Below are 27,415 nucleotides of genomic sequence, written 5' to 3' on the forward strand. Positions count from 1 at the left end.
TAAAATCAGGCAATTTGTCTTGTTTTTCATTTTATGGGTTGGCTGGTAGGGAAAAGATATTAAAGCTGTTGACCAGAAAGGGATATGGGAATTATCTGTGGATTTTATTTATCTAAGCTATTCTGGTTCTCCTTGTGTTATGAATAATTTAAAATAACTGTTATCTTCCTTGAAGATGCCTGTATGTCTTAAAGTCATATCAGAATTTTAGTGCATCACTTAACAGCCTGGAACAGAGAGGGCAAGTTGATTAATTTGGAGTGCAAATGCTTGTTATTAAGGACTTTTCCTACATTCAAATTATAAATAAAGCAAATTCATTATTTTAAAATTTCTATTACTCTGTAAAATATTGCTGAGAATACTGACACTCATATTCACATTGATGTGCTACATTTTATTCAGCTTGAATTAAAATGTATAAGTTCTTTAAAGATTTATATTTAGTATATTTCTGTTATTTATATTATATGTGTTACATTGTGTAAGGTTAGCCATAGTGGTATTTTAAATGTTCCATCTGTTTTTGGTTGAGAAATCTTGTAGTCACTACAAGTCAGTTTCCTGCTACCCTTGATTTTTGTATGTTTACTTCTATTTAAATGACCTTATGTTCCAATCCAATAGTACATTTAGCAAAATTAATTTATCTGGTAAGACAGTAGATATCTGTCAAGGACTTTTGCTGCATGGTAATTTATGAACATTAATAGTATGTTTGGCTTGGCAGACTTTTGAAAAATGCCTCATAGTTTCAAAATAATAGCAAACACAATACCTGCTGTGCTTACGTTTCATCAAAGCAATACAGAATTTCCAAATTGAAGTCAACAGTTCACATGGGGTCTTTAAACTTTTTTTTTTTCCTTAAGGCTTATACTTTCCAGGATAATAGAAAAATATGTAAATAGATTTTGTGCTGTTGTATACAAACTATTTCACCCTTTTGGTGAATAGAAGGACATGCTCAGTGATTCGTTTTGAGCAAGGAAATGGAAAGGAAAAATCCTTTATTTCTGCCATCCACGTACTATAGCTTTTGGAACTTGTCAGTGTGGTTTGTGTGACCGTTGGTACCCCGTTTCTTACTGATTAGAATCATCAGCACTTTACTTCATTCTTAACCTGGCATTTGTGGATAGATTTCAAGAGGTCAGTGAAACCTCTAAAACTGGAAACCAAAGTTTGTGCCTATCTGAAAATTTAGGGGGAGGAAACCATCAAATATTAAAAGGATTCATACACTTAATAAAAAGCTTATCAGGCCTAATTATGAGAGCTGAGAGCAGCCCCCCTGGAAAGGAATGGGGGTTATGCCCCAGCCCCATGTGCCGAATGACTTGACTCCTTGTGATAAACCATGAAATTTAAATGCTACTCCACATAAGCATGATTGTGGGCTCCACCCCACATTCCAACTCTGCTCCTCCTTGGAGGGATCTGGATCTGAGCACCAGCAAAGCTTCAGTCTGGGCCTTCTACCAAAACATTTGCACCTCTGCACCTCCTTGTATCTCACCCCGTTCCATCCTGTGATCCTCACTTGTTCCCGCTTCAGGCTTCGGCTCCTAACCCCAGCCCTGCCCAAGAAGCCTCAGCTTTTCTTGAACTCAACAACTCCTCAGAAAGACTTCCATAGCTTATTGCTTCTGACTACTGAGCTTCAGTTTGCAATGTTCTGTCTGGGTGATTAAGCCTCAGGGTAACATGCAGGCCAGAGGACCAAGAAAAGAAATGAGCTCTTAAATAGATAGACTTGATCTCGACAAATAACTCCTTGTTGCTGTCCTCACAGCCACAGACTCATCAGTTTCATCAGGAATTTTATTTTATGCTTATCATCTCAGGTATGTTTTCGGGGGAAAATGAACTATTTTGTGCATGAATGTTTCTCATGTTGAAAATATTGGGTTTCTCTGTCTTTTGGGGGAGAACAATGGAAAATGCCTTGTTTTAAGATTCTATTTATATGGCCAGCAATAATTTATACAGAGACCCACCCTGTGGGCCTCCCTGCTGCCCTCAGTTACAATTTCTGAATTACCAGATAGCATGGACGGGAGTCTAGATCCAGCAGAGGAATATAAATAGTCAAATTGGCTTTGGTTATCATAATATGATTTAATCCACTTTGTGATAAAAACTATCTGAACTTTGCAACCACTAATATCATCATTTTATCTCTTGCCATTGGCCTAAGTTTATTGCCAGTGAAATCCAGAGACATACTGATATTCATTGCCAAAAGAGAGGATCATTTTCCTGAAAGGAAAAGAATGTAGGGACATAGGGATAAAATATGAGTCAAGATGATAAGTAAAAAGGCCTCAGCAAATGCTTTATAAAGAAACTGGTGTCATAGTCAAACATCTGGAACCATGTCTGTGTGTGTGTGACCGCGTGCACGCGCTTGCGTGTGTATGTATGTGTGTGTATATATGTATATATATATATATATATATATTAGGTTGGCCAAAAGGTTCATTTAGTTTTTTTCTGTAAGATGGCTCTAGTAGCACTTAGTTGTCTTTAACTTCATCCTAAACAATTTTGTTAGATTGCATGTGACAGCTGTCATATCAGCGTGCATTTAAAAAAAGACATCAAAATTGCTGAATTTTTAAAATTTTATTTATATTTTGGCTGCATTGGGTCTTTGTTGCTGCATGCAGGCTTACTCTAGTTGCAGCGAGCGGGGGCTATTCTTCGTTGCGGTGCACAGGCTTCTCATTGTGGTGGCTTCTCTTGTTGCAGAGCACGGGCTCTAGGTGCACGGGCTTCAGTAGTTGTGGCACGCAGGCTCAGTAGTTGTGGCTCGCGGGCTCTAGAGCGCAGGCTCAGTAGTTGTGGCGCACGGGCTTAGTTGCTCCACAGCATGTGGGATCTTCCCGGACCAGGGCTCGGACCCGTGTCCCCTGCATTGGCAGCCGGATTCTTAACCACTGCGCCACCAAAGAAGTCCAAAATTGGTGAATTTTTGTGTAGCCATTTTAATATTGAGGATGGAAGAAAAAAAGCAACATTTTCGGCATATTATGCTTTATTATTTCAAGAAAGGTGAAAATGAAATCAAAACGCAAAAAAAGATTTGTGCAATATATGGAGAAGGTGTTGTGACTGATTGAATGTGTCAAAAGTGGTTTGCAAAGTTTCATGCTGGAGATTTCTTGCTGGATGATGCTCCACGGTCGGGTAGACCAGATGAAGTTGATGGCGATCAAATCAAGACATTAATTGAGAACAATCAGTGTTATACCACGCGGGAGATAGCCGACATACTCAAAATATCCAAATCAAGTGCTGAAAATCATTTGCACCAGCTTGGTTATGTGAATCGCTTTGATGTTTTGGTTCCACATAAGTTAAGCTAAAAAAACCTTCTTGACCGTATTTCTGCATGCGATTCTCTACTTAAACGTAATGAAAACGTTCTGTTTTTAAAACAAATTGTGATGGGCGATGAAAAGTGGATACTGTACAATAATGTGGAAAAGAAGAGATCATGGGGCAAGCGAAATGAACCACCACCAACCACACCAAAGGCCGGTCTTCATCCAAAGAAGGTGATGTTGTGTATATGGTGGGATTGGAAGGGAGTCCTCTATTATGAGCTCCTTCTGGAAAACCAAACAATTAATTCCAACAAGTACTGCTCCCAATTAGACCAACTGAAAGCAGCATTTGACGAAAAGCGTCCAGAATTAGTCAACAGAAAACGCGTAAACTTCCATCAGGATAACGCAAGACCGCATGTTTCTTTGATGACCAGGCAAAAACTGTTACAGCTTGGCTGGGAAGTTCTGATTCATCTGCCATATTCACCAGACATAGCACCTTCGGATTTCCATTTATTTAGGTCTTTACAAAATTCTCTTAATGGAAAAAATTTCAATTCCCTGGAAGACTGTAAAAGGCACCTGGAACAGTTCTTTGCTCAAAAAGATAAGAAGTTTTGGGAAGATGGAATTATGAAGTTGCCTGAAAAATGGCAGAAGGTAGTGGAACAAAAGGGTGAATACATTGTTCAATAAAGTTCTTGGTGAAAATGAAAAATGTCTTTTATTTTTACTTAAAGACCGAAGGCACTTTTTGGCCAACCCAATAAAGCAGAACACTTTAATATTTCAGAATTGTAAATATAATTCTAGGATACTAGAAGCCTGGAAATTTACAAATTTTGATTGTGGCATACAAAATATTCCTGTTTCATCTTTTAGTATTCTAGTGTACATTTCAGTTTCTAAAGGAGGGCATTAGATACATGATGGTTTAATTTGCATCTTAAAAGGCGTTTCACATTGCTGTTTTCCCTGGATCCTTAATTTCATAGGAGTAGCTAAGAAGGCTTCTATGTCACCTGTCGAAATTAGTATAGTTCAAACTCCACAATACACCATCTGTGGGCTTTATCTTCCTCATTAATTTAGGAAGTCAGTTATGCTCAAACCACTGAGAAAAGCCGCCTTCGACTTGCCTTCATAAGCACAGAGCATGGCTAACACATAAGGCATTCAATGTAGTTTTTTTCTTTACACTTTTCTTTTGGTACTAGGATCATTTCTGTATTGATTCTTTGCTCTGATAGCCTATGAAAGGCTACCCTAGGCCATTGCTAATTCAGCACTTAGTAAAATGAAATCTTCGTATTTTATATCAGGTGGGTAATGGAATTTTCACGTGATTCATGGTGTAGAACAGAAAGGTTGGTAATGAAGTTAATGGTTCAGGGAATACTTGAGGGACATTCTGCATATTTTTCAGAAAGTAAAATGCAGTTCCTTACTTTGCTTCTGTTTATTTTTAATATACTAAATTGTTTGTTGTTTTTAGATCCAATATGCATCGGTTCTTTCTCCCACATCTTCCTTTGTCTACCACAAAAATAATCCACATAAAAATGTTAAGCTTTCAAATTTTAAGTCCAAAATTCTTTAATGTCATTTAATAGTAAATGATGATTGTGTCCTAAATTGGAAACATAAGCATTTTTATATGAATAAGAACACCTTTATTTGTATTTGTTGAACAGAACTATCAAATAGATTATAATGGGCATGAATAGTGTATGTGTAATGAATCATTTTTAGCATCAGAGGATGCTGCATGTGGGCCAGAGAAGTCAAACTATTTAGAGTAATATTGAAAGTTCTCTAGTTATTCATTAGTTCAGGTGGGAAAAAACTATTCTGTCTCTTTTTGTAGAATACATTTTTCTGTGTTTTTAAAATCACTGTGAAAAGTTTGCTGCTTGTAAAGCATTGTTTGACTAGAGAAAGTATTGTGGGTTAGAGTGTCTCTAATATATGGCAACAAAGAAGTAACTTCCATATTTACATGTTAAAATGTATCTAAAAAGCAAGCTTTACATCAATTTTTTATTATACAGTCATATGGAATGTCATCCTAAATGCCGATCAGTTGAAATTTCAGACGTTAATCTTTTCATTAATTGGCTACTATATAGTCAAGCTTTGTCTTTCCACCTCAATAGATCCTTGTTATTTTTTCTTCCTCTATTCCCCTATTACTGCCTTTGTATTAGTTTCCTAAGGTGGTTGTAACAAAGTACCACAAACTGGGTGGCTTAAAATAACAGAAATTTATCCTCACGGTTTGGGAGGCCCGAGGTCCCAAATCAAAGTGTTGGCAGGGTTAGTTCCTTCTTCGGGAGGCTCTGAGGGAGAATCTGTCCCGTTCCTCTCTCCCTGCTTCTGGTGGTTGCTGGTAATTCTTGGCATTCCTTAGCTGGTAGACATATCACTGCAATCTCTGTTTCAGTTTTAACATGGTATTCTCCTCTCTCTGCGACTAAATTTCCTCTTCTTTATAAGGACACCAGTCATTGGATTGGAGTCCGCCCTAATTCAGTATGACCTCATTTGAACTTGATTACATCTGCAAAGACGCTGTATTTCCAAAGAAGCTCATTTTCACAGGTTCTGGGGATGATGACGTCAACGTGTCTTCTTGTGGCACACAGTTCAGCCCACAACAGCCTTCTTCTGTGGTAAATAGATATTCTCTATGTGCCATTTTAATTCATATATATAATCTTTAAAATTATTTTTTTAGTGGTTACCTTAGTATCTTAATCTATAACAGTATAGTTTAGGTTAATATCAACTTTGTAACAGGATACACAATTTTTGCTTCTATATATAGCTCAATTCCCTCTCCCCTTCTTTATGCTGATGGTATCAAACAAAGTATATCTTTGTAAAATGTACACCTATCAATGCATTCATAATTAGCGCTTTATGCAGTTGTCTTTTAGGTTAGATAAGATAAAAACAAGAATTACAAACAAAAACTACATTTATACTGTTACCTTTGTAGTTACCTTTACCTGTGCTCTTTATTTCTTCATGTGGATTGGAGTTAGTGTCAATTCATTTCAGCCTGAAAGACTCCATTTAGTATTTCTAACACAGGTCTCCTAGAAAAGTATTCTCTCAGTTTTTGTTTATCTGGGCATAGCTTAAATTTTTCTTCATTTTTGAAGGATGGCTTCTCTAGATACAGAATTCTTGGTTAACAGTCTTTCAGCACTTTGAATATATCATTCCACTGCCTTCTGGCCTCTGATTTCTGATGAGATATCAACTGTTAATCTTACTGAGGATCCCTTATACATGATGAGATGCTTATCTCTTGCTGTTATCAGGATTCTGTTTTTATCTTTCAGCGGTTTATGAGATAGCTAGGTATAGATCTCTTTAAGTTTATCCTACTTAGAGTTTGTAGAGCTTCTAGGTTACGTAGATTGTTTTTCTTCAGATTTCTGAGTTTTGGGCCATTATTGCTTCAAATATTTTTCTGCCTTTTTCTTTCCTTCTGGAATTCATATTATATGTATGTTGGTATGCTTGATGGTGTCCCACAGATTTCTGAGGCACTGTTAATTTTTATTCATTGTTTTTTTTCTGTTCCTCAGACCAAGTAATCTCAATTGACCTGTCTTCAAGTTTGCTGATTGTTTCTTATACCAGCTCAAGTCTCCTGCTGAGCCCCTGTAGTGAAATTTTTACTTCATTTCTTTTACTTTTCATACCAGAATTTCTATCTGGTTCTCCTTCATAATTTGTCTCATTATTGATATTCTTCATTCAGTGAGATGTCATTCTCATGCTTTTCTTTAGTTCTTTAAACATGATTGTCTTTACTTCTTTGAACATATTTAAAATGGTGATTTAAAGTCATTGTCTAGTATGTCCAGAATCTGGGCTTTTGCTGGGAGAGTGTCTATTGATTGCTTTTGTGTGTGTGTGTTTTTCACATTTTATAATTTTTTGTTGAAAACTAGACATTTAACTATACTTTTAAATATAATGTGGCAGCTCTGGAAATCGAATAGTCTTCTCTTGACAGGATTTATTGTTGTTGTTGTTGTTTGTTTAGTGACTTTTCTTTTTTATTTATTTATTTATTTTTAAAATTTATTTATTTATTTTATTTATGGCTGTGTTGGGTCTTTGTTTCTCTGCGAGGGCTTTCTCTAGTTGTAGCAAGCGGGGGCCACTCTTCATCGTGGTGCGCGGGCCTCTCACTATCGCGGCCTCTCTTGTTGCGGAGCACAGGCTCCAGATGCACAGGCTCAGTAGTTGTGGCTCACGGGCCCAGTTGCTCCGCGGCATGTGGGATCCTCCCAGACCAGGGCTCGAACCCGTGTCCCCTGCATTGGCAGGCAGATTCTCAACCACTGCGCCACCAGGGAAGCCCCGACTTTTCTTAATTAATTCAGTAAAGTCTGCACTTTGTTATGTGTGGCCAGTGAAGTCTCTGTCAGATTAGCTTAGTAGTCACCTCATGATTGGACAGAGATTTCCTTAAATGCCTGGAACCAATAAGTCTCTGTCTTTGCAGAGGAGCCCTTTGTTCATATTGGAGCATCCTTCAATGCTCAGGTTGCCTATACCTCCATCTTTACCTGCACTTCCTGTTTGTGTAGAACCTCAGGCTTAGCCAGAGGTGAGAATTAAGGGCCTTCTCATGTCTTTACTGAGCAGGTGCACAGCCTGGACATGCACATGTCCTTGTGCATGCACATGGCCTTCTAGATTCCCAGGAATGTGTCAGTGTGTTTCAATATCCCCTCTGGACATCACATTCCCTAGCTTTTCCTTTTATGCTTTTTGATTTGCTTATTATTTGCTCTGTTATTTGCAGCCCCAGGCAGCCATGATGTTAAGCAATTGCAGATGATTATTTTTGACAAATGCCCCTGGGAAAAAGGCTTTTCTACTGGGTGAGTGCCAGGTCAGGTTAAATAAGAAAGCCATGTGAGTAGAGTCTTCCATGAAACCACTGCACAGGGCAAATACTGACAGTTCTTCTGGGAATGGGGCTTTGAAGGAGCTCCAACCCTCTTCTGCCCCCTTCAGTGGCTGCCAGACTGCTGGTTTTCACCATGATTGAAGGTTGTTGGTTTCCAAGGCCACCACAGAACTGGGGAGTGGGAGGTGAGAAAAGGGCCAGTTTAAAATGCCACATAGCTTTCTGTTCTTACCAAGATTGCTCCATTTTTCTTGAATAAACACTCATCAGATTGCTGTAAGCCTTTTTAGTTAATTTCCAGAGTTCTGAAAAAAATTGTTTCTGACCATTTTTGTCACTGTCCTCATTGCCTTTTATGTAGGAGAGGATTTTCAGAGGTCTTTACTCTGCCATTCCTGCTGATGTCATTAAATATTACTTATGCCTTAAAATGGGCTACTTCTATATCTGTCAGGCCATAAGTGTATGGGGTTAGCGCAGTATTCTTCCTTAATTTTTGTGTTCAAAGGTACTGTCAATCACTTGTGGTTCCATCTGCCCTTGTAAAGCTTTTGGGGAGGAGCCCATGTCATTAGTAGGTTACTGACAGCAGAAGATCACTATTAATTGAGTCTCTCAGTGGCCTGTAACAAACAACACCCTCACAGAAAGCACAGAGATTTAGAGACTAAAATGCATACCTCATTAGATACTTGTAGCTGTGGGCACCGCACAGAGGATACTGTGGCTTACTCAGACGGAACCTTGCATATGACATTTAGTTGCTTCCCTCTCTTTCTTTATTGATTCTTTTTCTAAAAACCATACCCAATACTACTTTGTTATTTATATTCTAATAGATAGTTCAACTTCCACAGTCACTGTCTTTTATATTGTTGAAGCTACTGTAGATCTCTTCTCATGAAAATGCTTTGTTTTGGGGACTTCCCTGGCGGTCCAGTGGTTAAGACTCCATGCTTCCACTGCATGGGGCATGGGTTCGATCCGTGGTTGGGGAATTAAGATCCCACATGCTGTGTGGAGTGGCCAAAAAAAAGAAAGAAAATGCTTTGTTTTCTTGAGAGATGGTGTCCCTATCACTATGCCATGTTCCATCCTCTGTGTAGTCTTCCAGAAAGCTTTGCACATCAATTGATTAGGTATTTGTTAATCAGGAAGATGTTTGCTGTTGATGCTGCTTTACTAAACTAAGAAGATATCAAACTTAGAATTAATAGCTGTAGACTCTAGAGTTTGTAAAAAAAACACTGGAAAATACTGGTAACTCGAGGATATGTAACTCCAGGAATTAAAGAGTCATTTTGAAATTTGCAGTACATTGTTTTACTGTCATGAAAATAAGTGCAGATTTTAAAGTTCCTCAGTTTCTTTACCAACATTTTTGTTGAAGTATCTTTATGATGTTTTTATTTATTATCCTTCTAACTTAATGGGACGTGACCGTACTGAAGTGTTCACAGAAGTAGAAGACCTGAGTCTGAATCAGTTTGTCATTAATCTGACAAATTCGTTGAATCTTGATCACTCTATTTATATTTCAGTCTTTTTAAAAAGAAACACCATTTTGAAGGGGCTGAGCTGAATGAGATAGGTTTAAATTTTTTCCATTTGACCTCTTAATTCTGAGCCTTCTAAAATCTTTGCAAACTCATTTTACTTGATGTGACCTAGAGCTTAAAAGAAAAAAAATAGCATTTCAAAGAATTGTTGTGCCATTCCATTATCTGGTATTTGGTATGAAATAATCATCCCAATACTTGCTTTGACAGTTGTATCATATTTATATAAGCCTGTGTCAGAGAGGCCTGGAACCCAAAAGCTTTCTGTTTCTGTAGTGAGTGTGGGGAATCACTTACTGGATTTGCATCCTCTACCTAACACCTGAGAACGAAACATTTCTTTTGGATAGCATGGCCCTCCTCACTTGCAAATGCTTTTCATGTTGCAAATGATACAGTAGAAAAATGAAATCTATGGAAAACCACGTCAAGAAGATCTCTCTCTTATTCAAGGAATGATTATTGCATAGACGGAGTATTCTGGTTCCCCACCTATGACCCTGGAGAGAAATCAGGCGCGTCATGTTGGGGGCTGGCTTCATGAGGCGTCAGACATACCTCTAGCATTCACTCTCAGTCTCCCTGGGCTTGGGGCACTATCTGTTCTCTTAGTGAGTCAAGTCTCCCAGGGCACCAGCTACTCTTCTTTTGTATATGGGCATACCTCATTTTATTGTGCTTCACAGACATGGTGCTTTTTACAAATTTAAAGGTTTGTGGCAACCCTGCATTGAGCAAGTCTATCGGTGCCATTTTCCCAACAGTGTGTGCTCACTTCGTATCTCTGTGGCACATTTTGCTGACACACATATTGCAAATTCTTGCAATATTTAAAACTTTTTCATTGTTATTATTTGTTATGGTGATCTGTGATCAGTGATCTCTGATAAAACTGTTTCAAAGAGATTACGACTTGCTGTAGGCTCAGACGATTGATGATTAGCATTTTTTTAGCAGTAAAGTATTTTTTGACTAAAGTATGTACACTTTTTTAGACATAATGCTATTGCCCACTTAATAGACTACAGTATAGTATAAACATGACTTTTCCCACCCTTTTTTTGTTTTTCTTTCCAACTTTGAGATATAATTGATATATAATATTGTGTAAGTTTAAGGTGTACAATGTGATGATTTGATTCAAATATATACTGTGAAATGCTTACCACAACAAGGTTAGTTAACACATCCTTCACATCACCTAATTACCACTTTGTTGTTCTTGTTATGGTGAGAATATTAAAGCTCTATTCTCATGGCAACTTTTCCACTATACAATACAGTATTGTTAACTATAGTTACCATGCTGTACATTAGATCCCTAGAACTTAGTACCTCAAAGCCCTTACTATTTCTGTAAAGAAGTTGTCAAAAGAAGGCAGGAATAACAATAACCTACTTCTGTTTCTCCATTCTTCTATACTTCCATTCTTTGATATAGTCCTGAATGAGCTGCTGATTTGTGTGGGGCACTGAGCGAATTGTTCACATTTCTCTGGCTTTTGCTGTTTTCACATATCACCTGGGGCATAATAGCAGTTACCCTGTACGAAGAATATTCAACAATGTATCAGCAGTGCCCTGTGGGATTCTATATAAATGTAAGATTTTGTTTTATCTGGATTAGAGTAACATTGGTAGGACAATGAATTAATATCGTAGAATAGTACCTGACATACAGAAAGTACTTAATAGTTTCAGCTATTAATATTACTATTATTATATCAGAATTTTGGGATCTTACCTTAAAATAATGTATCAGATCTGAAAGTATATAACTTGTTCTTTATTTTTCTTTATGAAGGTATCTTTTGGATCAGGCCTGTACAACTTTTAAGGATTTGCTTATCAGAAATCTCATGATTAATAGACCAAGATGAAGTCTAGGGTCCTCATGGGGAAGGAGAAAGAGGTCTAGTGAGGGAGTGAAGCAGGACTCATTGAGGAAGTGAGAGACTTTCCAGGGTCTCTGGGGTAGGAGTGGCTTATAGGTGACTAATCACGACGAGCAGAGATAAAGGGATGCCGTGACTCACCTGGGCTCTGCTGTAGTGCTGCCATCTGTCTTCCGCCCATCACAATGTCTGTGACAGTCATCCATGTTGTTTTGTGTGTTGGGAATTTGTTGCAGGTCCATTGCTGTGAAGCGTTGCATTGTGTGAATACATCATAGTTTGTTCAGCCATTTTCCTGGTGAGCACTAGGGTGATTTCCAGCTTTCAGTTATTATGAATAAAGCTTACATGAACGTTATCATACATGTCCTTTGGTGAACAGGTGCACTCATTTCTCTTAGGTATATACGTAGGAGTGGAATTGCTGGATCATAGAGTTGACATATGTTTGGCTTTAATAAAACTGCCAGCCATGTATGAGGGTTGCCGCTATTCTCTTAGATAGACTTTTGAATGGGAAGACCCTTCAGCAGATGGCCTAGCATAATATTCCCCCTGTAAGGTGAAGTGTTGGGATTGGTTGTGAGTTGGTTTTTTCCGGTAGGTACTTGATGTAATGCCTGTTCAAGAGAATGAAAATCTTCAGAATGTACAGGTTTTATTTATGTTAGATATGTTTGTATGATGGCAGATTGAATAATTGAGCCACATGTTCTGTTAGAATGCATTTTGGTATAATTTAATCTACCTACAATACACTACAATTTAGAAGATTTATTTATATTTGAGAGGACACTGTTCTGAAAATCTGAAGACCTTGGTTCCAACCCTAATTCTAGCACTGTGTAACTGTGTGACCTTAGGCAAGTCATGTAACCCCTTTAAATCTTTGTCTTTGTATAGAAGTAGTAGCAGTGGAAGAGGAATTTGATATATATATCACTTAGTTTTCTCATTCTATGATTTTTTAATAAGTCACTTAGAGTTATTATGTTAAATTATTACCTTACATATCTAATTAATAAATTAATGTAATACATTAATTTTCATTAACTCAGAAAAGTGATTACAGACTCAAAGACATGGAAGTGACTCACATTTTAGACTACTGAGACTATAGGATCTACTACACCAAAAATGTCCTTTAAAAAAAAAAATTTATTTATTTATTTTTGGCTGCATTGGGTCTTAGTTGCTGCATGCGGCCTTTCTCTAGTTGTGGCGAGCAGGGGCTACTCTTCATCGCGGTGCGTGGGTTTCTCATTGCGGTGGCTTCTCTTGTTGCGGAGCATGGGCTGTAGGTGCGAGGGCTTCAATAGTTGTGGCGTGCGGGCTCAGTAGTTGTGGTGCACGGTCTTAGTTGCTCCGTGGCACGTGGGATCTTCCCGGAACAGGGATCGAACCCATGTCCCCTGCTTTGGCAGGCAGATTCTTAACCACTGTGCCACTAGGGAAGTCCCCAAAAAATGTTAAGTTCTTAAAAAATAAAATGCTAACAACTTTTCTGGCAACTACTTTGGTTTTGTAATATATCACAGATGTGGCTACTCAGCTACTATGTAATCAGAATCCTAAAGGACATTCCACATATAATGTTGCAAACGTTCAACTTTGGACTGGGTTTTGTAAAGTCAGCTTGAAATAGATTCAACCCATCTGTGGCTCCTCAGATCCTACCTACACTGATTCAGAGTTTCACATGTGGCTAGTGTTTTTCTTACAGTTATTAGTGTCATGGTGTAGGGAAAAGGGCAATCAGCTGTTTCTGTTATGATTAAAGGTAGAAGTTTCCTTTCACAGTCTTGCCGTTTCAAAATTTGATTCCTTTATTACATCCAGATGGGACTAAAGGAAGCCTTATATTGTACTTTTTCTTACTGCAGAATATATAATTACATCGAGCAATGCAAAATACCTTGTGAAAATATAAACAGGAAACAGATGTTAGGTTAGACATACAAATGACTATGAAGTTGAGCTGTTTCTGAGACTACCAGGTTTTCTTATTCTCTTTGGGCTATAAGTTACTAGTTTTATTACTGAGGGATGAAATATAGTATATTCTCTTTGAAATGGACTGTGGGAATTGATCATGTTGCACATTTTAATGTTGAATAAAAAATTAAAATGAATTTCATCATCATTTTGGTATTGGTTGTTGTTTGAGAGAGATGACTAGTAAAATGGCTAGTGAATATGGAGTTTTTTGTTTTTTAAGATTGTAGAGTCTATGTTTTTTAGAAGATCTCATATTTTGGACAGGAGAATGAAGATAAGTTTGGATACTAGCATAGAGTTTGAGCAGTGTCATCTGCTCTTCAACTGATTGGCCTTGTCATGTGACCTCCTTGTATCTTATTTATCTTAAAAATGGCTTTAATTTTAGGTACCTATAATTTAGTAATACTTATCATAGGTCTCTCATATTTGCAGATGATGACAAATTATTTTTGGTTAACTTCATTAAAAATTCCCCTGTATAAAAAGTAAGATGCCCATCGATGGATGAATGGATAAAGAATGGATAAAGAAAACAACAGCCTGGATGGACCTTGAGGACCTATGTTAAGTGAAATAAGACAGACAAAGACAAATACTGTATGATCTCGCCTATATGTGGAATAAAAAGAAAACAGAGAGAGCCCATAAAAACAGAGAACAGATTGGGTAGGGAAGTAGGCAGTGGGCAAAATGGGTAAAAGTGGTCAAAAGGTACAAATCTTTGGTTGTAAAATAAATAAGTCCTAGGGATGTAATGTACAGCATGGTGACTACAGTTTATAATACCGTATTATATTGTATATTAGAAAGTTGCTGAAAGAGTCGATCTTAAAAGTCCTCTTCACAAGAAGAAAAACAATGTGTTGACGTGTTGTGAGGGATGTTAACTAGACTTATTGTGGTGATCATTTTGCAATATATACGCACGTCAAATCATTATGATGTATACCTGAAACTAAAATGTTATATATCAATTATATCTCAATTTTTAAAAAAACGACTTTGCCAGTTTTGTTTGTGGTTGTACAACTGTACAAAGTTACTCAAACTGTACACTTAAAAAAGCAAGAGTATAATCTTCAAGCTTAAAATGCAGAAACTTAGGTATAAACTATCTAAAGTTGAGGTTTCCCTGGAGGCACATAGGAAATCATTGAAAAAGCCAGAATGAGAATTGTGAATACTGAGTCTATAGTTTGTCTCGCTTAAACACATTGACTCTTGGTTTAACTGCCATTCAACTCAAACAAAAAGATACCAACTGTTTTTTTATATTTTATATATGATATGGCGGGGTGGTGGGGGTAATTGAAATGTAAAATGTGGTAATTGCCTAGTAGAGATACAAAGCGCTTTAAATGAAAATTGAAAAGAGATGATTAGTTCTTTGTATACATTGGGAAACACAGGAGGAATTGATACACGAGGTGTGGATAGTTTTTGGTAGGCAGGAGTAGCTTGGAAGTGGGGAGTTGCGTTCTAGGCTGAGGTTGACATTTAAACAAGGGTGAAAAGTCTAGAGCATGTCCCAGGCAAAACGCTAAAGGTCCCTTTTAGGTGGAGATGTGCTCCCTGGGAGTTGGTATATGTTGGAGGAAAAGAGGAAAGCTATCAGGGAAGATGAGATTGGAAAGAGGGCAGAATGCCAGACTAAGACGTTGGGACTTGGTTTTGCAGACCTGTGAGTGGTATTGAAACTTTTGCTTGGTGTTACCCCAAAATAATTTTCTAAAATCATGTGCCACCTCATACATTTTTTGATTGACATTGAATTTTTTTTCATGCTAAGTTTAAATAGCTGCAGAAGAGGCAACCTCTGGTATATTTTAAATATAGAATTGTAAAATAAAATTGTTATATCACTCTTTCAGATGTATTCAAATAAATATTAAAAAAATAGGAGAATTTACATCATTCTCTTTTTTTCCCAGAATTTGAATTTCCTTTTTCTCTACAGAATTCTATCTAATATATTTTTAAGCTTGAAAGTCATCTATTGATCATTCTACCACCCTTTTCTGTATCAAAATGTGTATATAAATTAAGACATTGTGATTGCAAGGCTCTAAATATTTTTTTAAAAACACTTTTTATTGAATTGTCATTAGATTAGTAGTAGTACACAATTCATCAAAAATAGTATAAATACTTCTTAAGCATAAATATAGAAATTTATTATAAACTCTGCTTTTAATGAAATGGATGTTGAGGGTGGCAGCCATGGGAATTCATTATGTTGTTTTGAAAAAGGCAGCTTCACAAGTCCCTACTTGGTGACCTGAAGGTGTTCAGTAGAAGTGAGAGGGAGGTGTGAAAGGAGGACCCGCATGAAGCCTTGACCACAGACAAATCGGTTTTATGAAAAAGTACAAATGGAAATTAAAGACCTGGACATGAATTCATTTTTAAATGACCCTTGCCTGCTAGTTTGTTTCCCTCCAGGAATACTCTGTGCCCATTTCAAGGCCCAATTTACACTATGGTTTGTAAGAAAGAAGTTGTGAGACCTGGACAGTGCCAAGTTATGCTCAGGAGGTAGATATGGCCAAATATCAGAGACTTCTGAGGGTTGAGTAGTAGAAGAAACACATGGCAACTAATGGGGTGTAATGGATGAAGGTGAGAAATTCAGAGGTTTTGAAACTGATCAGGAAAAGGTTGTAATGCTTCGGCAAGGATATACTGCTTTCATTTTTTTAAATTGAGCTATAGTTGACATACAACCTAGTTTCAGGTATACACCATAATGATTTGATATTTGTATGTATTGTGAAATGATCACAATAAGTGATAAGAATAGGCAACCAACAATCTGTTCTCTGTATCTATGAATTCTTTTTCTTTTTTTTTTTAATTTCACATGTAAGTGAGATCATACAGCATTTGTCTTTTTCTGTCTGATTTATTTATTTCACGTAGCATAACGCCCTCAAGGTCCATCCAAGTTGTCACAAATGGCAGGATTTCCTTCTTTTTTTGGTCTGAATAATACGTATACCATTGTATATATACACCACATTTCCTTTATCCATTCATCCACAGTGAGTTCATTTTTAAACGTCATATATATAATCAGTGCTTGGGAAAGTCATTCAATAGTTTATTAAGGGGAAAATAAACACCCAGATGGGAGTATCCCATTTGTTTTTAATTTTTAATGAGTAGTTTTAATGTATAATCCTTAAACTACTAAGGGATTGGATTTTCCTGTCTTCATTTCACTCAGCTGAAGACATTTCATTTACTCAGGGCAGCCTCTTGGGAGAAATTTCTTCATATGGGCTGTGTCCTCCCACTTCTTGACACCATTTCTGGAGAGACACTGAGTATTATTTGTTTAGAATAAATTATTCTTCTTATTTCACAATAATCCCAGCTCTTTCTAGATCTCCTATCTGAACTGTGCCCATTTAGGTAATTCTGTGGAGAGATTATTTAGAGTCCTTTGAGGATGGGACAAAGGAAGTGATCTAAACATTCTATGGAAAACTGTTGATGGTGCCATCACTTTCCACCAGCATTCATTTCAGCGTATTGCACATTTTGTTAACCTCTCTTGGACATCGTTCTCTTTTTTCCTATCTGTCTTCTAGATTCTTGATCTCTAGCTAATTTTGAAATATTAAAAAAGACAGAGTACTTGATTTGGAAATCCTTTTTCTCACCTAAGACGGAAGGAAATACTTAGTATGTAACATGGTATCTTATATCTCCTTAATCATTGTTATTTAGACCCATCTTTATCCAGTTTTGAAGCCAGGTAAACATAATATATTAACAATATATATTTATAACATTTGATCACTGGAAAGATGAAGTTCAAGGCCTGCTCTATCTTTTTTTAAAAAAATACTTTAATCCTATAAAAATGGCAACATTTAAGATCTGAAAATACTTATGTATCAAATGATTGCTTCTATAACCTTAGGCAGAACCTTGGTTCTGCCTAAGGTACATCAGATTTCTATATTTGCAGAGGCTACAGACTTTGACAGAAAAGAGGAAAATAAAAATCTTCATTTCCCTCTCTAATCTGAAGAAATCTATTTTAATTGCATAGTATTTTAACTTCCATTTGATTAAAAAATAACAGAACATTTAAAAAATAGCTCAAAAAAAAAAAATAGCTCAAGTCTTAACAGGTAAATTTGGCTCATCACATGGAATTTTTTCCTGATCTTTCTTTATAGTCTATACAAGCTATCTGATCCTATAACTTTGGAACCACAGTGCTTAAAAGAGCAGCAGATTCAAATCTCAGAAAATATTCTGACTAGGTGTTCTTAGACAAGCTAGCCTACCATGCAGTAACTGGAAATGCTTTCATTTCAGATCCAATTAAAGAACTGACACGTGAAGCCAATTTTACCAAGTGAAAACAATTAAAGTAGAACAAGGAAGAAATAGGCCCCTCTTTGTTGCTTTATAAAAATTATATACCCATTTATCCGTTTGACCTCAAATTCCATATTGTTCAGTAACAAAAGAGTGCAAAGATCCTATTAATTTATTATATTTTAATTTCAATTAATGTAATAAGAAGCATTTAATTCATGCATTTTGAGACATTTGGAAAAAATCCACACACTTCTAATAAATCAAACATAAGGAGAATTTTGCAAACTGAAAATTTTAAACTCTTTGATTTTATTTTGGTCTTGTTTTGGAGAGACAGCTCTCCACTGCTTATTTCAAGCCCTGCTCCCAGAAATGACTTGTTAGTTAACACTGTCATGTGAATTAATTAGTGCTGTTCCTCAGGAATGATTTTAGATTTAGGGGGGACACATTTGTGAGACACATTTGATGGAATGGAGTGTAAGGAAGTAAAAAATCTTTTCCTCTACCTTTCTTAGGTTCTCCAGGTGGGTTTCTGTAAGTTAGACTAGCCAAAGATAGATAAATAGAGAAAAACAGAAGGTTATTAACATGTGCTTCCCACTCGTATGCATGGAAGCACCGAGCAGTCAGTAACCCCAAAGGGTGTTTAGAATTTGGGTTTGTATACCATCTTATGCTAAAACCAAAGAAAACGGATTTGTAGTTCTGGGTGAGGAAGACTAGTTATGGGAAGGTGACCAAGAAAAGTATGGTTTTAGTTTGGATGGTTTTAGTTTAGTTAGTATGGATTGTTTAGAAAGGTTTGTTATGCATATTTAAGTCTTGTCTTCACCATTGATAGGAATTGTTAAAATTTTGTTCTCTTCTTCCTAGTATGGAATTTCCATATTTACGTCTTTTTCCCCAAAATTTCTACCTTTAAAAATGGAAAATTTGGGACTTCCCTGGTGGTGCAGTGGTTAAGAATCTGCCTGCCAATGCAGGGAACACGGGTTTGAGCCCTGGTCCGGAAGATCCCACATGCCGCAGAGCAGCTAAGCCCGTGTGCCACAACTACTGAGCCTGCGCCCTAGAGCCCGTGAGCCGCAACTACTGAGCCCGTGAGCCACAACTACTGAGCCTGTGTGCCACAGCGACTGAAGCCATGCACCTAGAGCCCATGTTCCGCAACAAGAGAAGCCACAGCAATGAGAAGCAAGCGCACCACAAAGAAGAGTAGCCCCTGCTCACCGCAACTACAGAAAGCCCACATGCAGCAACGAAGACCCAATGCAGCCAAAAAAAAAAAAAAAAGATGGAAAATTTATAAATAGAAATTCCTTTTACAAAAGGAAAACAAAGGCCCTGTTTTTAGACCTTTTCCTGGGTCTGCTGGTTCTCAGTGGCCTTTAGCTCAAAATAATCCATATGTGAAAGAGGCATATTTAGGGGTTGGTAACTTTTGAGAGTCAGGGTGACTGTATTTACACTCCAGTTGTACCACTGTGCCTTGGACAAGGTTGTAACTTCCCTGAGTGTTAGATTCAGTAAAACTACTCTCTAGGTTTGTTCAGAAATTTAAATGAGATAATGAGTGTTGTTACGGAACTGAACTTGGATCTGCTCGCCTGACTGGCAGCAAAGCCAGTCTCCTGGCATCAGGGATAAAGGAAAGTACAGCATTCATTGCAGGGTGCCAAGCAAGGGGAATGGGCAGCTCGTGCTCAAAAGACCTGAACTCCCTGATGGCTTTCAGGGAAGGATTTTTAAAGGCAGCATTTGGGGTGAGGGTTGCAGCTCATGGACTTCTCTCTGATTGGTTGGTGGTGAGGTAACAGGATGATGTTTTGGGAATCTTTATCATCAACCTTCTGGTTCCAACCAGTCAGGGGCCTACTGCTTGTGATCAGCATGTAATCACCAGCCTCCACCTGGGTGTGGGTCTTAGTTTCTGCAGAACAACTCAAAGATTTGTGTCAGATTGTTATGTATATCCCTTGAGGAGGAACTAGGACTCTGTTTTATCCCTAAACTATTGTTTAAGCTGTTACTAGTTTTCTTGCGTGACTGCTTTTCCTTTGTTTCTGCATTCTCTCACTTCCATAATTAGTAACTACTTGAGTTTGCTGTTTGGAATTTGGGGGAGGCCTAGGGGACTAAAGCCTTTTTTTCTACAAACAAGAAATGGGGATCACAGAGGGGCTTTCATACCCAGGAAGGCCCCACCAGAGCTCTGCAGGTTTCATTGTGAATCAGCAAAATGTCTAGCACATAAGGATGCTTATCACTATTATTACTGTTACTACTGCTGCTGTACCACTTGATAGTATTGTGATTTGGAGAGTGCTGAGAGCTTTCTTCTTCCCTCTAATAATCATTCCAATTAAATGACTTCTTCTGGTCCATGTTTTTAAGAATTCCCTTACATTACAATAAATTTGGGAATGGGGAAAGAATTTTGCCCATCCCTCTTTTCTCCTTTTACTTTCATTCTCATTTTTGTTTTTGTTTTTGAACAAAGAAATTTCTTTCAGGTCTATTTATTTTTTTTACTCTCTCATCATAGCTCCAGGGACAGAGTTGCTCAAATGGTAATAACTTCTTCAGGAATGGTTCTAAGGCATTTTTGCTGATTCTTATCTCTGATTCTCCTTTGTTTGTTGTTTTCATATTCACATTTCTCTCTCCTGTTATGCTAATGTGGAATGAGCCCCTTGAGTATAAGTGCCTGGGTGATTTGAACCCTGCTTAGAAGAAAGGTTTACTTCTTTCATTTTTGAAGAAATTGAGCTCACACTGAATGATGTATTGTTAAGAAATATTATTAACTTAATATTTTGTTCTTTGAAAATCATTTTACTTTCTCCAAACCCACCAGATGGTATCAAATATAATTTTATAATATAATTGTTTCAAGATGATAGTGACAGTATTGCTTTAACTATGATTTATTTTTCTCTTTCTATTTTTGTTTTTCCAAAACTTTAAAAATGAATATATATTACCTTTATAATACAGAAAAACATTCGTTTTTAAAAAGAACAGTGTTTTTCATTATTTTATGTACACTAATTACCATATGCATCTTTATTTTAGAAGTATGTAACAGGTTCAGCCTATAAGATCTGTGAGTCCAACCCTCAAACAAACAATTCTCTCTTTAAAGTGATTTCAACAAATGTTACAGTTGGTATATTTGATAAAAGAGTAAATAGGTAGAGAATCATTAAGTGGTCCCCAAGTGTACTCCTTATTTTTCCCAAATGTACTTTTAAAGGTATAATTGTATTATTAGACTAAAAGAAGCAGAACTGATATGACAGGTTACTGGATCATTTTACAAGATATACAGCCTTATGTCTTATGTGTGTTACCTGTTGACTATTTTTGAGTGTACAGTTCAGGGACATTAAGTACATTCACAGTATTATGCACCCATCACCACTATCCATCTCTAGAGCTTTTTCATTGTCCCAAACTGAAATTCTGTGCCCAGTAAACAATAAACTCCCCATGCCTCTCTCCCCCACTTGTCTCCATGAATGTGACTCTTCTAGGTACCTCATGTAAGTGAGATCATGCAATATTTGTCCTTTTGTGTCTGGCTGATTTCACTTAGTATAGTGTTTTCAAAGTTCATCCCTGTTGTAGCAATGTTATGTTACTTTAAATATCTCTTTTTTAGGTAGTTTTACTCTCAGTGCCAGAGCACACTGTACAGACTTCAATTAGCTCTTATTTCCCTGTCCTACAATTTTACCATACATGCTCATACCCCAAGAGTATACAGTGTTTTTCTCTATCTCTCCATTTCCTTGCTTAATGCCTGGCACTTAAACAGTTAAATTACAGTTGAATGAATGAATGATGGAATAACCCAGTTGATTAATCAAAATGGTTATTTTAGAGTAAATCCTACAAAGAATTCTAGGTAAAGGTCGAACATCAGTGCCTGTGTTCTAGGCAATCCTATCTCTGGAGTCACCTTCAATGCTCCAGAAGTCATATAGGTCAAGATAAAATAAGATCAGAGTCATATTTCATCCATTATTTCATTAATGACACTGTAACAGCCACTAAGTCAATTACCAGTACCTACATTTACTTTCAGCCATCTAAAAATAAATTATCATTAATAGCATCAGAAAGTGAACAAGGGAACACAAAAAGAGAACACTTCCAATCCTTATATCCCAAATGAAAAGGAGTGGATATTGTGAACAGATTCTAATTTACATTTGATCTATAACTTAATTATAACAGGAAATTCACTTCTAAACTGCAAAGAGTTAACATTTCCAATATTTGCATTAAAATAAGTTGAGACAAAACATCTGTTCTAATTAGCTTTCATGGAAATGTTAAAAGGACTTCAGTCCCCCTTTACCATTACCACTCATCTTAGTGTCAGAGTCAATAATCAGACTTCACACTATGAAGATAAGAATATACATTAATACTAATGTCAAAATGCTAAGAGTTGTAATTATACACACATTTATGTTCAACTGGTATTATCAGTGTTTTGTTTTATTTTTAAATTATTATTCTGCTCTGCTAATGCCAAGAAATCAAGAGTTCTTGTATCTGGATTGTTGTGATGGTTACATGAATCTACACCTATGTTAAAATTCATGAAACTGAACACCTAGAAAAAATTCAATTTTACTGTATTAATTTTAAAATAAAATAACGGAGAAGAAAACTAACAATAAACTCTGTTGTGATTCAAACACTATATAACATGCATAGGTGTATGTTAAAAATTATGTATATATAAAGTATATATGTTTATATATTTTATATATATATAATATATATATATTTAAAATATAGTTGCCCTTTTTTCCATTTAAAAAAAAAGACCATGTCTACCAGACACTAAAAGAACAAATCAATACCTGATCAATTTAGTGGGGATAATACATGCAACCCATAGATGGAGTGTTCAACTCAGACAATTCTATTGGCTTCTCTTAAATATGACGTAAATAATTAAAGAACCCAATGGGAAGGCAGATGTTAAAGATTTATTTAGAAATATTTAACTCTTATTTGTTTATGGTCTGATTATCCCAAATGATGCTAACTTTACGTAACTTTTGTTTTGCACGTCACGCGGTAGTTAAAAGAATGTTCTGGTGATTTCACTGCTCTAGTTACGGTTGCTTGGTATGTGAAATGATGCAGCTAAACAAGTATTTATTAAAGAGCAAACTGTGTTTCTGGAATGGGGATGCAAAGAAGGCAGTAACCTCCTTTGCATTTTATAAACAAACATGTAAACACAACTGCCTCCTTGAATGGGGAAGCACTCACTTGTGTCCGGCACCCGACTGAGTATTGATACTTTATGTATCTCATCTGACTCCTCCCTCCACAGTGCAGGTATTTTTATTATTTCTATGGTAGATCGTTATCACCATTTACCAAATATTCTGCTTTCCCTCTCCGTGGGAGTGTGAGAATCTCTGCCTAGTTAAGCTCAGGAGCAGCTGTGTGACTTGCAACAACCAGTGAAATGCGGGAAGAAGGTTTAAGCCAATGATTCTCTTTTCCTCTCCCTCTTCCACATTCACAGTTTGCAAGTGGAAGCAACTTGAGCAAAGCTTTATTAGCCAGTCCATGAAAGATATGTAGCATGAAGAAGAATTACATTTTTGTTGTTATAAGCCACTGAGATTTTTTTTTTAATTTTTTAATTTATTTTTGGCTGCATTGAGTCTTCGTTGCTGCACGCGGGCTTTCTCTAGTTGTCGCGAGGGGGGGCTGCTCTTCCTTGCGGTGTGCAGGATTTTCACTGCAGTGGCTTCTCTTTGTTGCGGAGCACGGGCTCTAGGTGCACGGGCTTCAGTAGTTGCAGCACGCAGGCTCAGTAGTTGCAGCGTGCGGGCTTCAGTAGTTGTGGCGCGCGGACTCAGCCACTGAGATTTTTGAGATCGTATGCTATACAGCATAATCTAATGCATCCTACTGATACATTGTCATTTTATGAATGAAGAAAATGAACGTTCGGAGACATTTAAATAATTTGTCCGCAATGAAGAGCAGTAAATGAAATAACTAAGCCTGTAAATGAAATAACTAAGTAAATGTAGAACCTAAGCCTGTCAGACTGCTGAGTCCTTTTTCTTAACCAGTTTTCAGTAAATACTGGAATGGAATTGTATATCAATTACAAAAGTAGAACAGGGGATGAAGAAATTAAGCGTTGTATGGGCCACAGAAAGTTCCACCCCAAATGGAGTTTAATCTTGAGTGATAAACAAGAAATTTCCAGGCAAACTGCACCATTCTGTGAATATACTAAAAAACATTTAATTGCATACATTTTATGAGTGAATGGTATGGTATGTGAATTATATGTCAAATAAGCTATCTTTTCATGCCTAAGGGTAAATGGCATAGTTTGTCTTTTTTTGGGGGGGGGGTATTTTCTTGCTTCAATATATATCTTAGATTAGCTGAAAAAAAAAAAACATAGCAGTGTTACATAAAGTTTAGCATTTTAAGTATGCAGATACAATATTTCCTAACAAAGCTATAATCTGAGAGGGCTTTCACTGTGAATGCAGAGACATCTGAATGCAAGTATTAATATACACTGAGTGACTTTGTTCAGCTGGTAGTATATATATTCAGAACCAGGTAGAATATGATGATTAATTTGATGACTGCTGGGCAATAAAAGTGAAACTTAACATTTCTTTTAAAAATGCACCATACATAAATTGCTGTTTTAAATTAAGCCTGTTTTCATTCATTATTTTTTCTTTGCTTTTTAAGTTCATTAAAAAAATCACAAACAGTGAGATGAACGCCAATTTGTAATAGGAAAACCCCATGTGAAAACACCAGATAGAAATACTGTTTTGTTGATCTGTTAGACATTCTCTGGTCTTTGCCTATAAAATAGTCACCATCTATTTTAAGCAGCCTTGGTACATCAACCCTTAAATAAAAAATGACCATATATTAAAATAGGTACTATTTCTATGCTAGTTGCTACCAGGGCTCCTTAAAACACACACATGTGCATGCATGCGCACACGGACCTACACAGGCCTGTGTGCACACATGTCTGCACACATACTTGCCTGTCTACTCAGACTCTCTTACCCAGCTCTGAGCTTAGGGTTGCTCATGGCTGCTGCTCTTGCGCACACCATTTATAAATTATTTCCGTAAGAGTGTACATTGTCATTCCAATCCGAGGCTCCAACAGACTTTTAGAATTATAACCCATGGTGGGGCTACCTATAAAGAATCTGATCTTTTCTTAGATATATATTTACTTACATATTCATATATAATTTTTCTCTGTTCTAAAATTAAAGCAGGCTGATTATCTGCTTGTTTACCTGCCTGAATATGTGCTTATTTACCTGCTTTAACCAAATGGAGCTAATTGAAAATTTGTCTTCCTATCAAATAGCAATTATATTTTCAATCTCTCTCTTGGTATCTTGATGTAGTTTTGACTCAGATCTACGTTTATATGTTTGGCGGTGTACTCAGCAGTCCTAGCCATTGTAGAGATCCAGAGAGGAGTAAAACATAACCGCAGCCCTTGTCCACCTTCCATCTGGAGATGCATGACCCATGTTGCAAAGCAGAACCAAGGAGATATTTTGGTAACACCAGGAACAGGTTGCTGAGGAATCACAGAGGAGGAAGTCATCTCTTGCACCAGAGAATCTGTAACTCTAAGCTGAACCTTAAAAATAGAGAAGAATTTTGAAAGGGGAAGTAGCCCAAAGGTTACTCTTAACCAACAGTGCTGAGTGAGAAGAGGGATAAAAGGAAAAACAAAAGAAAAAATATGTACTTTGTCTCTTCGGGGTACATTAATCTATGTTAAGTCGTGATTCTTTTAGTAGAAGAAATACAGACTTTAAATAAGGGGCAAGTTTATTTTTATTTTGTGTTCTGGTGCGTACTATTACAAAGTCTGTAGTATGAAGCCGAAGATAATTACTAGCGGGAAATCTTATTTTGAGAGCCAAAGGGGAAAAAAAACCCACCAAATTTATCCTACTTGTTTGCTATTAACATTTTAATTTGAAAATTGTCATACTATAATAGGGCAGTGCTTCATCTAGTGCAGTATCCTGTTTATAGGAGAAGGCCACCTTGAGTGTTTCCAACAGAAACTGCACCCTTTCTGGCCCTGGGTCATGTTTACTGGGAACCCCTTTCAAATTTAGATTTTGCAAGTCAGTACAAGTTATCTCTCCCTCACTTACTAGGTAAGGAAACTGCCTTGTTGAAAAGCTATTCTGTTTATTGATAAATTCCTGTTCATGTGTCTGAAAACGTGTTACCATGAACTTTAAATACTCTCCAAGGAAGAAGAATGTTAGATAATTTATGTATTGAGCGCCAGCGTATAAGCACATACTGGATTATCTTATTTTATTTTTACAACGGCCTGGTAGCCCAGTGAGGTGGGTATTACCACTATCTCCATTCTCCAGATGAGAAAACCAAGGCACAGAGATTGAGAGTAAAATTTCATTTCACAAATTGTGTTATTTGTTAAGGTGTCATTTTTTTTTTACCACAGTATGTATGTTGAAAGTTAGTTAAAGCTGAGTCCTGTGCCTTTAGACAACAGAGATTTTTGTATAATTTGTTTTTCTCACACTGTTCAAGAATCTTGATATTCAAGTGTGAAAAACCTGAAAGACAGAGAATCTAGCAGGAGGACAACATATTTATTGTAGAGTAGGTAGTGATAAATGTTGCCCTGCATCCCACAGCCTTATTATACATGGAAGGTGTTGAGTAAGGAGATGAAGAGCCTTCTAACTAAATACCCAGCCAAGAAATGTAACAGTTTTGTGAAGGAAATCTTCAGATGATGTGTTAGCCAGTTATTTTGCTGCTAAATAAGAAATTCTTGAACTTCAGTTCCAATTTAGTAATCTATATATAACAAGGTATATCCCTATTAATTCCTGGAAGAGAAGGTCAATAAAGGATATCCATGAGTAATATCATTCGGTTATTTGAATCTCTTAGAAGGATTTTTTAAACCAACTAAGCTGCTCCTAAGAAGATGGTTAGTTTGTCACTCTTTTCTTCCACTTTGGTAAAAATACTAATATTATAGTCAATGGAAAGAAAATGAAGGAATGAAGGGTATGGGTGATACATATGCATGACTGGCCCCTGAATAGCTAAGAGAGGTGACTGTGTGGAATTTAGGTGGCTCTTTGACTCCATGAGATCCCTCAAAATACTGTTCTAACGATAAAATGAGATGACAGACGTGAAAGTATGGTACAGTACTTTGTGAAAGTATGGTACAGTACTTTGAAAACTGAAAATCACTGGACACATGCAAGTTATTAAAGAGCACTT

General features: G+C 36.8%; 1 protein-coding gene across 3 annotated transcripts in view; it reads left to right on the forward strand.

The window, feature by feature from the left end:
• CDKAL1 (CDK5 regulatory subunit associated protein 1 like 1) overlaps positions 1-27,415 on the forward strand; it is a 657,693-nt gene that overhangs the window by 393,140 nt on the left and 237,138 nt on the right. The window lies entirely within an intron of this gene.

Source organism: Balaenoptera musculus, chromosome 11 (genome assembly GCF_009873245.2).
Source record: "Balaenoptera musculus isolate JJ_BM4_2016_0621 chromosome 11, mBalMus1.pri.v3, whole genome shotgun sequence".
Taxonomy (NCBI): Eukaryota; Metazoa; Chordata; class Mammalia; order Artiodactyla; family Balaenopteridae; genus Balaenoptera; species Balaenoptera musculus.